A 16,074-nucleotide genomic window follows, 5' to 3' on the forward strand; every position below is an offset into this window, starting at 1 on the left:
CTGCCTGCTGTGGGTATTTGCAAAATATATTGAATAAAGTGTGGTAAATGTACATGTACTAAACGATACAAATTTATGTTGCATGAATGGGATATCATTTTCTTGGGTACAACAAAACACGTCAAGTAATATGCATGTAACTTCAGATGGTATATTTCATGTAGCAAATGTTTTTAAAAACCTCACAAAAATGCGTCCGTGTTTATATCTTTACAATCCCCTAAATGGTCAACAAAGAGTAGTTCCAACTCTCTCTCTCTCTCTCTCTCTCTCTCTCTCTCTCTCTCTCTCTCTCTCTCTCTCTCTCTCCATATAGTGTTCATCTTTGATAAATGAAAATTATATCAGTCAGTGGGCATGTCATTGTATGCACCGACATTCAGTCTAAATCTAGAACAGACTCTAGGAAGTTGTTTGAGTACATGTATAGACAATGTGGTATATTTAACTGCTTTTCCCTGGCACTTATTTTCATATGCGAATAAGGATATATTGAGTGACCCCCCCACCCCCTATTCTTGATAGTAGTATTGAATGAGAAAAAAATAGGCTTACAATTATGAATTGAACCCATGTAGAGAAGGATACCCCCCCCCCCCACACACACACACTCCCCGACGATTTAAGAATTCGAAGATCAGGCAGAAAGTTTTTTTTATTTGCTAATTAACTACCAACTTATCACCCCCCCCCCCGATAAATGATGCTACGTGTCTATTTCCAAAAGACAGTATATGTAACTACAACACACCTTTTTAAAAAATGAATTTAATAAATATCATGCATGTATTTTCGTATTTCAATGTGCGGGCCAGGCCTATCCAGAACACCTTGACGTGAGAGAGAGAGAGAGAGAGAGAGAGAGAGAGAGAGAGAGAGAGAGAGAGAGAGAGAGAGAGAGAGAGGTGTCTACTTCACCTTAAGGTTATATACTCCAGTTTTCCTAATCATGGAGGGGGTGTACGTCAATACTAATATAAACTTTTAGTAACAATCATTACAACAAACACATATATGTGTGTACCTGTAAATGTGCATTTATTATATATATATTTATATATATATATATATATATATATATATATATATATATATATATGTGATCCCGTGGGGATCCAGGTTTGAGTAAGTCCTCAGTAACCCTTGCTTGTCGTAAGAGGCGACTAATATAAATGGGGCGGTCTTCGGCTGAGACCGCAAAAACTGACGTCCCGTGTCACAGCAAGTGTGGCACGATAAAGATCCCTCCCTGCCCAATGGCCATAAGCACCGAGCATAGGCCTAAATTGTGCAGCCCTTCACCGGCAGTGGTGAGGTCTCCATGAGTGAAATATTCTCAAGAGAGGTGTTAAACAATATTCCATCAATCAATCAATCATATGCGATATAGAAAAAAATTTGCCACAACAATGGTCGAAGTTTCAAATTGATCACAGGTTTTCGACGTTTTAAAGAAACCACATCTCGCTGGAAGATATAAATAATGATTTACTGTTATTTTATTTTTTAATTTAAACCGTTTTAAGAACCTTTGGAATCAATATCTAATTACTAATGTAGTAATATTTAATTTCAACATGCATCATATATACATACATGCATGTACGTTAAAATTGATGTAAAAAAAAAAACCACCGCACAAACACGTCAATATATTATTAGCAATAAGTTTTATGCATTATATTTGATATATTTGTATTAAAGATAGATTAAAATTTAGCGAAAAAAGTAACAGACATCCCAACTATCTAGCTCTTGAGATATAACGTATCAGTACCCATTTTTGCAGAAAATGAACGAATTTTGGTCCGATTTTTGTAAAAAGAAAATAAATTCGAGTTATTAAAGGTCTGTGCATGTCTTTGTTTTTTTGTTTTTTGGTTTTTTTTTTATTTTAATTCAATTTATTCTTAAATAATCTTTCTTTGAAAAGACAGGACGTCCAAACATATTCCCGTGACCTTTAAATTTTTGACCCGTCTCCGTGACTCGAAAGACAGACATCATCTGCATTTATTAGGTGCAGATTTTTATGGCAAACTAGGGAAAGCATTAATTGTTTGACTTGGACATACATGTATTCATTAAATCGCAAAGTAAGTAAAAGTTTATGAGGTTAAATGATGGAACAGTTTGCATCAGTTCTATAACACGCAAAATAGTGACTTTGCGTAGCGAAAACGGCCGATTTCCGCATTCATTCTTTTTCAAAATTCATATTGTTTGCAGCCAACAACCGACACCATATTGATAATGAAAGAAGAATATCAATGGATAATTAAACATGCAAAATATAAATCTGGTTGTTGCATGCAAAAGTATTTGTTTTTGCTAAAGTTTATTCATAATTTATTTCAAATCAACAGATTCCGCTAAACAGCTCATCTTTAGCGTATATTCATGACGTCATAATAAAATATTACGTCATTTTCATGTAAGTGGGATTAGAAGAACATCCTAGTTTGTAAATAAAAAGAATAATTAAGCATAGTATGAAAGTTGAAAAAATGAAAAAAATATCGGCGGTATATAGCCAATAACGTCCCTTGTCCTTACTCACTAGGGTTTTGGTATTATAGACAACTGCTCATCAACAAAAATGGAATATGTAGAAGTCTTTATTTTGTATTCCTTAAAGAAGCTATGAGATCACTCACTGTTCGTTATCTTCGTCTTACATTCATGTTTCCTGATCAGTCATCAAAAATGTTAAACATCACTCTGATTCCACAAAAAGTGATCTGAACTTAATACTAAAACGATGCCGGGGTTTCTCATTTACAATATATACGTATTTGTAGGTGATCGGGTCTTTCAACAATCTTTTGGAAATCCCATGGAAACGAATTGTACTTATTAAATAGTTGGTCTGATTTTATACTTCTACGAGGCATAATTTATTAAAAAGCATGAGAGGACAAAATATTTTGTTGTGGCCTGAAAGGCGACATTTAGATAAATCCATGTGAACTCGAAATCATAGGCATCTTAGAACTTTCTATGTCTGCTTCTTACTTGGATGGTTTATTGAACATAACAGGAAATTCACAACCCACCTTTATGACAAAGGGGGTGACTTCAGCTTCTCGTGCTCTCAACTGATTCCTGAGAGGATATTCTGTGTATCGTCAATTTAAAACTTGTGGCAGTCTAATGATAAATCAGTTGGTGCCACAAGGGTTTTAACAGTCTTTTTTTAAGGCAGCATTCGTAAATTCTATGGTCGTTATAATAGTCTCAGGAAATACAACCTTACATTAAGTCGAACGTTGTATGAGCAACCATTCCCTGTTGACCGGTCACATTCACTGCGATAGCTTTATGACGATGCAGTAACGGGATTCATGTGTATGTAATGTAAAACTTATACAGTACCAATTTTGATGCACCAGATGCGCATTTCGACAAATAATGTCTCTTCAGTGATGCTCAACCGAAATCTTTGAAATCCGAAATAATTATGAAGTTATGTAAATATAAATAACTATGTAAATAAGTATCTAAACAACGATTCAAAGATTGGCATGGAACACGTCAAACAGACAATAAAAATAACCATTTACACAACGGATCCATCAGTTAGAAAGTGTGAAAGGTGAAGCTAACTAACAGTGATCAATCTCATAACTTCTATAAACAATATGAAACAGAGAATAGCAAACTAGATTGTTTTAACTACCATAGAAGTACAGTATTGAAGTATTGCCACAAGCAATTCATATCTTGAGATCGTTACAATTGCCTCAGTTTTCAAAAGTGACCTATTCCTGATTAAATATGGCCGTTTGATCATCTTTGCGTCCACCTCAGACAAAGCAGAGCATCAGCTGACCCACTACATAATTGGTTAAACGAAGAAATAAGAAAGCGCTACCATTTCAGTAGAAGAGGGGTCGAATTCTTAACAAATATGTTTAAATTCGACTTAGAGAGGTTAACCAAGCGGAGCCATGCCCTGGCTGTAGTTCAACACATTTTTATTACGCTTAGGTTATATGACAGCGGTAGTTTCTTACAAGTAATTGGGGACACAGTAGGTAGATTTATATTATTGAGAAGAGCAGTCCTTAAGGCTGTGGAAGAAGTTACTGATGCAATTGTCAGTCGGACAGTCGGTCAGAACGCTTTCTTACATGGCCAACAACATGACAGTCCGTAAATCCTTGTTAAAAGTTCGTGTTTATATTTCATCCATGTCAGTCCGTAAATCCCTGTTAAAAGTTCGTGTTTATATTTCATCCATATCAGTCCGTCAATTCTTGTTAAAAGTTCGTGTTTATATTTCATCCATGTCAGTCCGGAAATCCTTGTTAAAAGTTCATGTTTATATTTCCTCCTTCTCAGTCCATTAACTTGCACAGTTAATTGCACAATAAATAGTATAAATTGAAATGCCCTGTATCAAACAGAAAGCCGCATATCAAAATGACATGAAAATGTACATCACGTCAAATACATATATACATTTTATACATGTTATATATACATATATTGTATCATTTGAAACTTAGCCTAAAGATATATGAAATGATATTCAAGCACCTTAATCACAGTTTTATAAAAGTCAACTAAAGCAATGATATAAATAATATAATAATGACACGGGAATGTCGTCAATAAAGACCGGTTTTTACCAGCAGACCGGCTTTCCCAGTGTCATTGGCTGTTCGATGGAACCCATGTCTGAATGTTTACACCTAACTCAGACGAAAACGCTTATGTTAATAGGAAGGAATTTCACATCATAAACGTGCAAGCAGTATGTGATCATGATGGTAAATATTTCGCATTGACCTTACAAACCCTAGCATCTTTTAAAACATTACGTTTTTTGGCACTAGTACACACATTTTCTTCTCATTCCTATCGCAAAGAGTTATTTTATTATCAATGATACAAAAAAGAGAAATATTTATTGCCCTTGAGAAAATGAAGACTAAATTCTTCAGTTCATTCTGAGTTAAATTGCATGAATAGAAATCCTTTCCTTGTTGAATTGACAAAAAAAAAACTTTCTCTGTAAGCTTAGAGAACGAATTCCACTTAAAATATCACTTCATTTGAATGTTTTACGAGTCTGGTGTTAATGTCATACTCAAAGGTGCATAAAAGAATCCAATTCAACTAGTGTAACAAATGTATACATTAAGCAGAAAAATACATGACTATGTAAATGTGATTGCCCTTACAAATATCTAATAAAACTAACAACTAACAAACCAGATTGGTCCCAAAGGGAGGTCTCCACTACCCCCATGATTTCTGAAAAATGAAGAAGAATCCCGGTGCTTGTAAACTACCTCCATCATCGATTGTGATAGAGGTTCTGGCGGGGACCTCCTCCTGTCTTCTGTATCTCCCTCCGGTGTTCAGTATATATTTGTTTGACATCTCAATATTTGTAACAGAGTAACTTGGACTCCAATATGGGATGTTCCTTTACCCGATTGCATATTATGTTGGTTTCTGTAATGCTGAAATTAACACTTTTTCTTTTCTTCCCAATTTTGCAGACAATGTAGGCTATTTTTGTTTATATAGGAAGTGAAAGTACATTAAAGGTAATCAAATGGTTAACAAGTGATTAACCTATATAACACAGTGCTAGCTAACCATTACGTTAAATTGTTTTTGAAAAACAGAATTTAACCATTGCGTTAGCTGATCTCTTGATAAGGACTTATCATTGCGTTAAACCTAACCACTGTGTTAAAGTTAAACTGCTTTCAAGAAAACCATGCTCCGATCATACATTTCAGGAGTAATCTCTAACATGTATCATTTATTCTTCGCAAATAAAGAAAATAAATACTGTAGATGTTTAGATACATTTTACATATTGACCCCTGGGTTGAGGCCTCTGCTGGAGGACTGTTAGTCCTCGGGGGTCTCTACAGCAGCAACGTACTTCGTTACTAGCTTGAAAATACAGAAGTATAGTTGATTGATGTGATAAAATTTAAAAAAATCATTTCAAATTTAAGGATTATCTCCCTCATGCATAACTCTTATCCTTAGACGAATTTGACTCCACTTAAGGCACTCTATTTTCCCATGGTATAGCTCTAGCACGTTTATCGTTATTTCGGATTTCAGACATTTCGGGTTCAGCATCCCTAAAGATACATTGTTTTTCGAAATGCGCATCTGGTGCATCAAAATTGATACCGTGTAAGTTTTACATTTTTCAGATCGCACTGATTTTGCTCTTGTCCATATGTCATAATTATTTAACAATATGCCATTATCACTGGAATATGATGTTTATTTCCCTCAACTGTTTAGCATAAGTATGATTCGCGTATCATCAGCTTTAATATCAAGGTAGGCTACTGACAAATAAGTTGATCTTACAGGGGTTTCAACATATTCGGTACCCAAGAGTTTTTGGTCCACTAGCGGATTTCGAATTTCAACATCCTCTTTTGAATTCAGCATTTCATAAATTCATGATAATTATAACGATCAAAACTTACAAATATGACCCGTCGTTAGATCAAGCGCTGTATGAAATAATTCATACCAATTGTTAGGCCGAGCTTTACTTTTACCCGATGAAAATAAAGGGCTGACGGAGGGTGTGACCGATCAACAATGCTTAATCCTCCCAGGCACCTGATCCCACCTTTGGTGTATCCAGGGATCCGTGTTTGCCCTATTTTTAATTTCGTATTCTTTATAAATTGTATGTAATTCATCACGGTTTGGTATCTTCATTGTTTTCTTACTGTGTCACTTTTGGGACCATGAAGCTGTATGTAGACTGTTCAATGTTATTGAAAAAGTTTCGACGGGACGTGAAATAATCAATCAATTTCTGTATAGAAAGGTATTATGCTACATTAATGTGCCGCTTGTAATAATGTGAGCGTATTTGTGAAATTAAGCCAAACTATATATGCATTATCATATGCTGTCTCCCTCGTCGATTATGCTTTTGGTTTTGTCTCGAAATATTTGATAAAATTCTTAAAATAAACAAACCTTTTGGACAACTTCCATCGATACTGTTACAGTTTGAACAGATGGAAGAACAGTTATATTGACAATTCTTTTCGTAGAATCCATTTACACAGGGTACGGAACAATTTTGTCCTGTGTATCCTAGGGGACATTCTGTCAAAGCAAACATTGAACACTTTATACACATTCTTAACATAAGAAATAGTCATTTAGCGAGTCATTTTTTCTCTCGATTACTATTGATCTATAAGTTAAATTTAAATTACTCGATTACTATTGATCTATAAGTTAAATTTAAACATTACATTACTAATTTACATATTGTTTGGTAAATTTGTATCATTGTAGTTCATGAAATGATCTTTTAGACAGTGAACTGTCTGATTTACACATGTCTGATTTATACATTTGTTTTCGAAAAACAATGTTACGCAATTTACACTTCTGGCATATGTTGTGGTACAGTCAGTTTAAGGTTTCTCTTTCACGGCTGTTAATATTGTCGTGAGGAGCAAAGGTAGCAATATATCTTTGTTTGTAAGAATTTTATGTAGTTTAGGAATCCAATATAGGTACGGTATATTCATTTGATCCATTGACTGGGATATCAAATGTGTCTGAAACTGAAGCATGGTTTTGAAGAATTTCATCTTTTGAAAGGGCAGTTGGAGTATAAATACGATTACTAAACGTGAAATTAATGCCAAGTTCGTTTGAAATACAGTTGTAATAATGAGCCTTACAAACAAAGATAATGTTGTTACAAGCTTTGTCAGCTGGAACCAAACCATACTCCTTAAGTAACCTATCTAATTCTTTTATCACTTCTGCTTTGCTAAACACAGAAGGAGAGGTGGTACGTACTTTGTTTTCATATTCCTAATACAGGATTTTAATATTCCTCTTATTCGAAATAACAGAACATATTCTAAAATTAATATTCATATCCTCAAGGACATTACCCACAACTAGTCGTAGTAACCCAGTAATGAGGGCACTTTTTTCGCAACCAGACGGCCCACTTTCAATTTTCATCAAACGTATGACGTTTAACATTGGGATTATATGTGATTATATGATATTTCGAAAGCACCGAGGAAGAAAATTTATATGCAGTAACAGGGTTTTCTACGTATATCAAATTAAGTAGAATTAAATAATTTGTATTTCCAGAAAAGTTAAAGCAATGTGTTTATGAAATTAAGACAACCTATATATGCATTAGAATATGCTGTCTTCGTCGTCGAGTATGCTTTTGGTTTTGTCTAGCAACATTTAAGATAATCCATATAATTAACAAACCTTTGGGGCAACTTCCATCGATAATGTTACAGTTTGAGTAGAAAGAAGGACACTTATGTAGACAAAGTTTTCCGTAGAATCCATCTACACAGGGTACTGAACAATTTGGGCCTATGTATCCTGGGGTGCATTCTGCAAAGCAAATATTGAACATTTTAAACATTCTTAACATAAAAATATTCACTTAGTGAAAGCCATTATTTTTTTTTCGATCACTATTGATCTATAAGTTAAAGAAATCAAAGCATTAGATTATTTGTTTCCATATTATTTAGTATATTGGAATCATTGCAGTTGATGAAATGATATTTTAGACAGTGAACTGTATATCATATTCGAAATAAGAATACATATTCTGAAATTAATATTCATATCCTCAAGGACATTCCCCACGACTGGCCGTAGTAACGCACTAATGAGAGTCTTTGTTTCGCAACCGGACGACTCAGTTTTGATTTTCATCAAAAGTATGACGTTTAACATAGGTGGTGAATGTTCCTTCACCCGGCATTAGAAGTAAAAGGCAATAGATATGACCCCACAAATGGAGGCCCATGTCATGTATGTATTGACACGAATAAAAAATCTCAATGTGCTCTGCACGGGTCAACATTTCTAACAATTTCACCTACAGCTAGTAAAGACTCTGCACAAGCGATACTTCTCAAGGACACGTAAACACATAGAAACATAGAAAACTTTACCAACAATTCTATAGTTAAGTATAGTATAAAATTATATTCTGATAACATATCTAGTTACAAAACATCAAGTATCCCCTAGTTCTATAGTTATGAAGATGACATTCTTCTCTTATCACATCTAGTTACAAAACATCAAGTCTTTTTTAGTTTTAGTAATAGCTGGTTACTCACGGCTGCATGTCCCACTTGTCTCATTTCTGTAGTACCCATCATAGCATCCTGTCGTTATGTCATTTGTTATCAAAATTAAACCAGTTAGTGGTAGAGATAGATAGAATATAATGCATAATCTAAGATAGATAATAACGGGAAACTAACAACTCAACTTTATGACAAACGGGGTGATTTAATCTTCTCCATCGTCAACTTTCCATATTTTAGTAGCAATATTGCATTATCACCTGTATATGGTGTTTATATCTCTCAACCCATTCAATACGCAAGAACTTGTTCTGCGTATGGTCAGTTATTAAGTCGGGCAAGCTAACGACAAACAAGTTGATGGTACAGGGATTTCAACAGTCTCGTTTAAGGTCAGTATTTCACAAATTCTATGGTCCTTATAACGATTTAGTTTGTAAATACAACCTATCATTGGGTCAAATGATGTCTGACGTGTGTCATACCGATTGTTGAACCGTTTGTGGCACACTGATTTTGACTACAGGAAACTCGTTTTACCTGATCAAGATATAGGGCTCACAGCGGGTGTGATCGATCGCCAGGAAATGCTTACTCCTCCTAGGCACCTCATTCCATCTCTGGAGTGTCCAAGGATTCGTGTTTGCGCAACTATCTATTTCGCATTGCTTATGGGATTGATGAGATATATCAGTGTTCGTTACCTTCACCTGTCACATATATAAGATATGTGTTAATAATTTGTTCAACGCTTGGTAATAAATATCGATGTTGTTGTTTTATTAAGTATATTGATTTTGAAAGCTTTACACTTCTTATGAAATCTTTGAATTGTTCTATTTCCGTTGACTGTGACATCCCTGTAGAAAATATATAATCGATGAAAAACTGGATGCTATGGAAAACAGTCAGCTTGAACATGCACAAGTGGACATTTTCACAGACGCCACTCTTTTTTATTGCTCAAAACATAACAGGGTGGTACGTGGTCGTACACATTTGTGGATGGAGGAGAGATTGAGAGATTTAGCATACATGTCAATCGCTTGGTCAGTTGTAATTTTTTAAATGTCTGCCTCGAGAATTTTTCACTCATATGAAGACGTCACCATTGCAGGTGAAGGACTGCAAAATGTAGGCCTATGATGGTCGGTTGTTGCGTTTGAGCTGGTTGGGATCTCAATTGTGCCACACCTGCTGTGACACGGTACCTCGGTTTTGCGACCTCATCATAAATACCGTCCCATGTAGTCGCTTCTTACAACAAGCAAGGTGTACTGAGTACCTATTCTAATCTAGATCAAATAATTGACAAGAGAGTCATGAAAATAGAATGTGTTCTATAATGGGCTGCGAAAAACTGTTTTCAATGTTTTTGATTAAAGAGGTTATTGTTATGAAATCTAATATATTCATTTATAGTTAGTTACATAGCAACGCATTCACCTCAGAAACACTAAACAGAGGGATTGATATACTGTTTTCATATCTTAAAGGAAATCATTTCTGATGTTGTCTGAGCTTTTCAAACATGACAATCAAGCCTCTGAACATCAATATTTTGTTGCTAGACTTCTATAATTGCATTAATGAATGAAAATTAAACGTTTTTATTTAGACCAGAATGTGTTCTCTGTTAAATTTGAACTTTAAGGTCCATCTCAAATATCAATTCAGAGATTAAAAGTCAAATATACAAGTATTTACCTCATCATCGTTAGAAACTCACGGTCGGTCGCTCTCTGTATACCTATCTGGGGACACAAGGCCGCTATTTTCGCTGGAAGGTGTGGATCACATTCTCTCTGTGGTTGGTCGCTTTACCATTCCTTATTGCGATATTCAACCAATGAAAAACCCCTTATTTCCAGTCCTTGGCAGCAAAGAAAAACATGCTTTCGAAGCGGAAATTTTGATTACGTTTAATTTGGACAGGTTACAAAACTTTTAGTGAGATGGTTTATCTGCTTTATTGAAGCGGAGGATGTATTTGTTTCTATAAAGACAGGAGAAGACAAAGCCTGTTATATCAAGCGTTTACTTTTACTTACGAGTCTATGTACAGGTGTACATGCCCAGCACTCGTAGTCTCGCCACTTTTATCCATCATACGGGAGCAATGTATTTAACGGACTTGGAATTCCATCGGTTTATATCGGTTAAACTTACTTGCATATTAAGTACACTCGTAATGTGTTCCAGTTGTGTTGTCGGCGCATTTTGAACCAATAATGTTGACCTACTTTACATTGTGTAAACACAGTTGATGTCTCAACCACGCAAATTAGAAAATGATATGTGAACGGGATTGTAAGACCATATTTTAATTCAAATTTGCATCTAATTGTTAGATTGTATCATGCATGACTGATTTCATTCACATGCCATGTAACAGTGATTATAATAAACATTTCAGAGATGGATCCAGAATTTCCGAAAGGGGGGTCACGGGTACAGTGAAGTACTAGCCAAAATAATCAGACATTATGGGGTTTTCATCTATAACTACATCTTTGACGGTGGCACAGCAAAACACACATACTTTCGTGGGCACGCACCGACATTGTAGTTGACACTGAGTTCCAGTAATACTTGCGGCGATTACCATTGCTCCTCGATATGTCAATTAAAGGCATGCAATTTAATGCGTTATGCAAAAATATCGGCATTGTGTCCCACGGGAGGTAAAAGGAGAGCGACCGAACATGAGTGTCCGATGATGTTACCTCATATACACTAGGTTATTCCATTACCACAACTCTCGCAATAAGACTCATAATGAAATGTTTGCATGTTTTAAGATGAATAAGGTTTTCTTCAGTAATACGGCGGCATTCAAAAGTAGCAACCTAACAAATATTCCCTAATCCATCTGCCACGAATATCAATACAAGTAATTACTTACATGTTTTGAAACGTCTCCCTGACTGAGAAGAACATTAGATACATGACTGATAATTTAACCAACTCCATAGCCACATTTATTAAACACGGAAATAAACAAGGAACAAGGAAACTACACTCTCTCTATTGATGTCAAAATTATGAGTTATGTGAAAATACTGATATTGGTGGAATAAGGGTTTATTTTTCATGTCACAAATTCCTCTAAAATTATAGTACAATATGATTCAGGTTTCTCAAACCCCATCTTCTGGTTACAACTGTAGGAGAGAGAGACTTTTAAAACTTAAAGAAAGAAAAACACATGAAGATATATGTTGATCCAGGTTGTTTGTATTATATTATTGGAATCATACGTGTGCTCTGATGTTTTAAAATCATTCAGTGACGTCTTCAACTGTGTTTAGTCAATGAATAGTTTGACTATTTAATACTTAGCAGTTGAATAGCTAATTACTAGTATTCAATGACCAAACCATTGATTAGTAAAATGTTTACTGTAGAATAGACCATTATTCAACTGTTGGTTGAAAATTTATAGTGATGGTGATAATAATCAGTATTTAAATCGATGCAAGCTACTGCCAAAGGGACTGATGGTACAAAGGCTTCAACATCAGCATTTTGTAACTTCCATAGTTTTTATAATAATCGAGTTTGCCAACACAATCTAATATTGGGTCAAATGTTTCTGAGGTTTTTATTTAAATATTGATTGTTAGGTCGTCCTTGGCACAATGATTTTGACAACAGAAACTCCGTTTACTTGATCAAGTTTCCTAGGCACCTGGTCCCACGTCTGGTGTTTCCCAGGGTCCGTGTTTGCCAACACCCTTTTTTGTATTGCTTATAGGAGTTATGGGATTGATCATTGTTCGTGATTTTTATCTTTCATACATGTGAGAAGTAGACAACGGAGAAGCGTGGTATCCTGTATGTTATAATGTTGAATTGACAGTTTGCTGTTACAGTCCCTGAAACTTTCTTCTTTCCCACTTGAACGGTGAGCGAACGGTGAACACACAGTGAGCGAACGATGAACGCACGGTGAGCGGACGGTGAACGAACGCAGAGAGAACGGTGAACGAATGCAGAGCAAACGGTGAACGCAGTTTAGTGAACGGTGAGCAAATGCAGAGCGCAAAGTGAACGGCGAACGAACGCTGAGCACAAGCTGAACGCAAAATGATCTATTTACTCGGAATGTTTCGGAGTTTTCCCTGGGATTTTACTTATTTCATAATCAAGTAATAAAATACATGTACATGTATATTTCATCAATCAATAAAAAGTTAAATAAACCGGAATCGTGATATAGCATATTTTACAGTTCTGGATATATTCAATGTAATAAATTTTTGTACAAGTACCGAGTATACATGTATATATTTCATGAAAGTATCGCAAATTGTACATTTAATACACGCAACAGTCATACACAAACAAAAGCAAATTTCGTATGTACATTGTGTATATCATTACATGTACAGATACATTTAATGCATGGGTATGATATATAAATAATACATGTGAAAAGGAAAACACTATAATTTACATGCGTAGTGACATCCAGAATTAACAGGTGTTCATGTATGGCTTCAAACTTTACGAGCTCGATCGTTTGGGATACCTGTTATTAACAAACACCCCAAAAAGGAGTCAAGATAGATGCAGTAAACAAACAATACGTACGGTATACCCAGTGTCAACACCTCAACACTCCTATCAGTATTAAATATCCCTACTTACATTTTGTGTCAATCATTCCTCGCAGATACATCGACCCGAGGAAATGATCAGTACAGAACTTTCTATTTACTGAACTACCCGAAAAATGTTTAAAGACTAATGCGGAAACGCACCAGATAAACAATTCCATCTTTGCATTAAGGACAAATGTTACAAAGGTTTCAAATTTGGGAAGAGTAGTGAATATCAGTTTATTGACAATGTCTTTCATAAATATAGGCGTAAAAATAGCTATATCAGTTTGACATTCTGACACGTACATACGGTACAATGTACATTATGTAGCATCGATTGTTTGTTTTATTTTTCAAAGTAGTGGGGGTGACATGTTTAAAACTCTTGTCAAGCAATGCAAAAATAATTATAATAATCTGTGCCCGAACTTGTAAATGCTAAATCATAAACACAGGGGAAGAGGTTTTCATTATCTGAAACTGCATTATTTTTTGTACTTGGGTTAAATTCATAACGACAAGCTCTTATATTCGTCTGTCATTTTGAATTGTTTTTAACAAAACCTCAAATCAACCTTTCGGCATTCACAGTGGATAATCTTGATATTTTGTACTTCAAAATTAAATTTCTGATATAGTAAGAAAGTATCCTTCCACTTTTACGCACACGTTCAATTTTCATTTTCGCCATGCTATCAAGATTGGTCCTTTCACTTTGGTGTTCCGAATGCCAATGAAAAGACTGAACGATGAACAGACGGTGAGCGAACGGTGAACGAACGGTGAGCGAACGGAAAAATGGTAAAGTAGAACGTTTCAGGGACTGTAACCTCTATGTTTAATTCAAAAACCAAATACGAAGCAATTGTGAAAGAATATGTTGTGAAATATATGGTAAACCAGAAGTGCAGGAAACCAGAAGAGATGAAATAATCGGATAATGTAAACGATGAATATGCATTGGCTCTAGTTGAACAACCTTGTACATAACAGCATTGTTTGTGTTTGTAAGACTCACTATTACATCTATATTTTAACCAAACTTCATCTTAATTCCACATTTGGTACTTCTACTTCTACTCCTAGTTCCCTTTCAAAAGATGAAATTCTTCAAAATCAATTTTAAAACGCATTTAATATCGTAGTCAATGCGTTGAAAGAATATGAGTTGTCAGTCACATACGATATTCCGAACCTTTACAAAAATATGTGCAGATATACGTTGCTAAATCCAATAAATGTTCTATCAAACACTTCTCGATGCTCGCCACAAAATATTGACTGCTGTGAAGGAGAAACTTAAAAGAAACTTGATACGCATTATTTCACAAACATATGGGAAATGTGATTTAAATTTAACATGGATTCTACAAAGTCCCAAAGTTGTAAATATGAAACGACAAAACTTTCCCAAATTAACAACTTCAATCATTATAACTTTTCAGCATTTTACAGAATCATTCCTCACGATCAATCAAAACTGTTTTTGTCATTACAAATTTAGCATGGGGAAATCTATATTTTGTATTCCTTAAAGGAGTTCGTTATCTTCGCCTTTCATTCATATTTCCTGATCAGTCATCAAAAATATTAAATATCACTCTGATTCCACAAAAAGTGATCTGAAGTTAATACTAAATAGATGCCGGAATTTCTCAATTACAATATATACATATTCGTATGTGATCAGGTCTTTCAATAGTCTTTTGGAAGTCCCATGGCCACGAATTGTACTCATTTAATAGTTGGTCTGTTTTTATACTCCTACGAGGCAGAATTTATTCAAAAGCACGAGAAGATAAAATATTTTATTGTGGCATGAAACACGACATTTAGATATATCAACGACGTATTTTCTATTAGCAATACGCATTTCCATCCACACGTCGATTCCATATATCCGAGTGAACTCGAAATCATAGACATCTTAGAACTTTCTATATCTGTTTCGTACTTGGGCAGTTTATTGAACATCACAGCAAGTTCACAACCCACCTTTATGACAAAGGAGATGACTTCAGCTTCTCCATCGTCAACTTCCCACATCACATTAGGTAGATTTATATTATTGAGAAAAGCAGTCTTTAAGGCTGTGAAAGAAGTTATTGGTGAAATTTTCTGTCGGACTGTCGGGCAGGACGCTTCATTACATGGTCAACAACAAATACGGAAATGACGTCAATAAAGACCGCTTTTTACCAGCAGACCGGCTTTCCCAGTGTCATCGGCTGTTCGATGGAACCCATGTCAGAATTATTACACCTACCTCAGACGAAAATGGCCATGTTAATAGGAAGGAGTTTCATATTATAAACGTGCAAGCAGTCTGACCATGATCGCAAATAATTCGTATTGAC

At 35.1% G+C, this 16,074-nt stretch overlaps 1 long non-coding RNA gene across 1 annotated transcript; it reads right to left on the minus strand.

Moving 5' to 3' along the window:
- Nucleotides 1–2,002: 2,002 nt before the first annotated feature.
- LOC130047938 (uncharacterized) lies at nucleotides 2,003–9,358 on the minus strand. Its single transcript, XR_008796753.1, has 4 exons — nucleotides 9,141–9,358; nucleotides 8,266–8,397; nucleotides 6,985–7,116; nucleotides 2,003–4,396 (listed from the first exon to the last, which is right to left on the minus strand). It is a non-coding gene; the product is annotated as an uncharacterized LOC130047938 (long non-coding RNA).
- Between the last annotated feature and the right edge of the window lie 6,716 nt (nucleotides 9,359–16,074).

Source organism: Ostrea edulis, chromosome 7, assembly GCF_947568905.1.
Source record: "Ostrea edulis chromosome 7, xbOstEdul1.1, whole genome shotgun sequence".
Classification (NCBI taxonomy): Eukaryota; Metazoa; Mollusca; class Bivalvia; order Ostreida; family Ostreidae; genus Ostrea; species Ostrea edulis.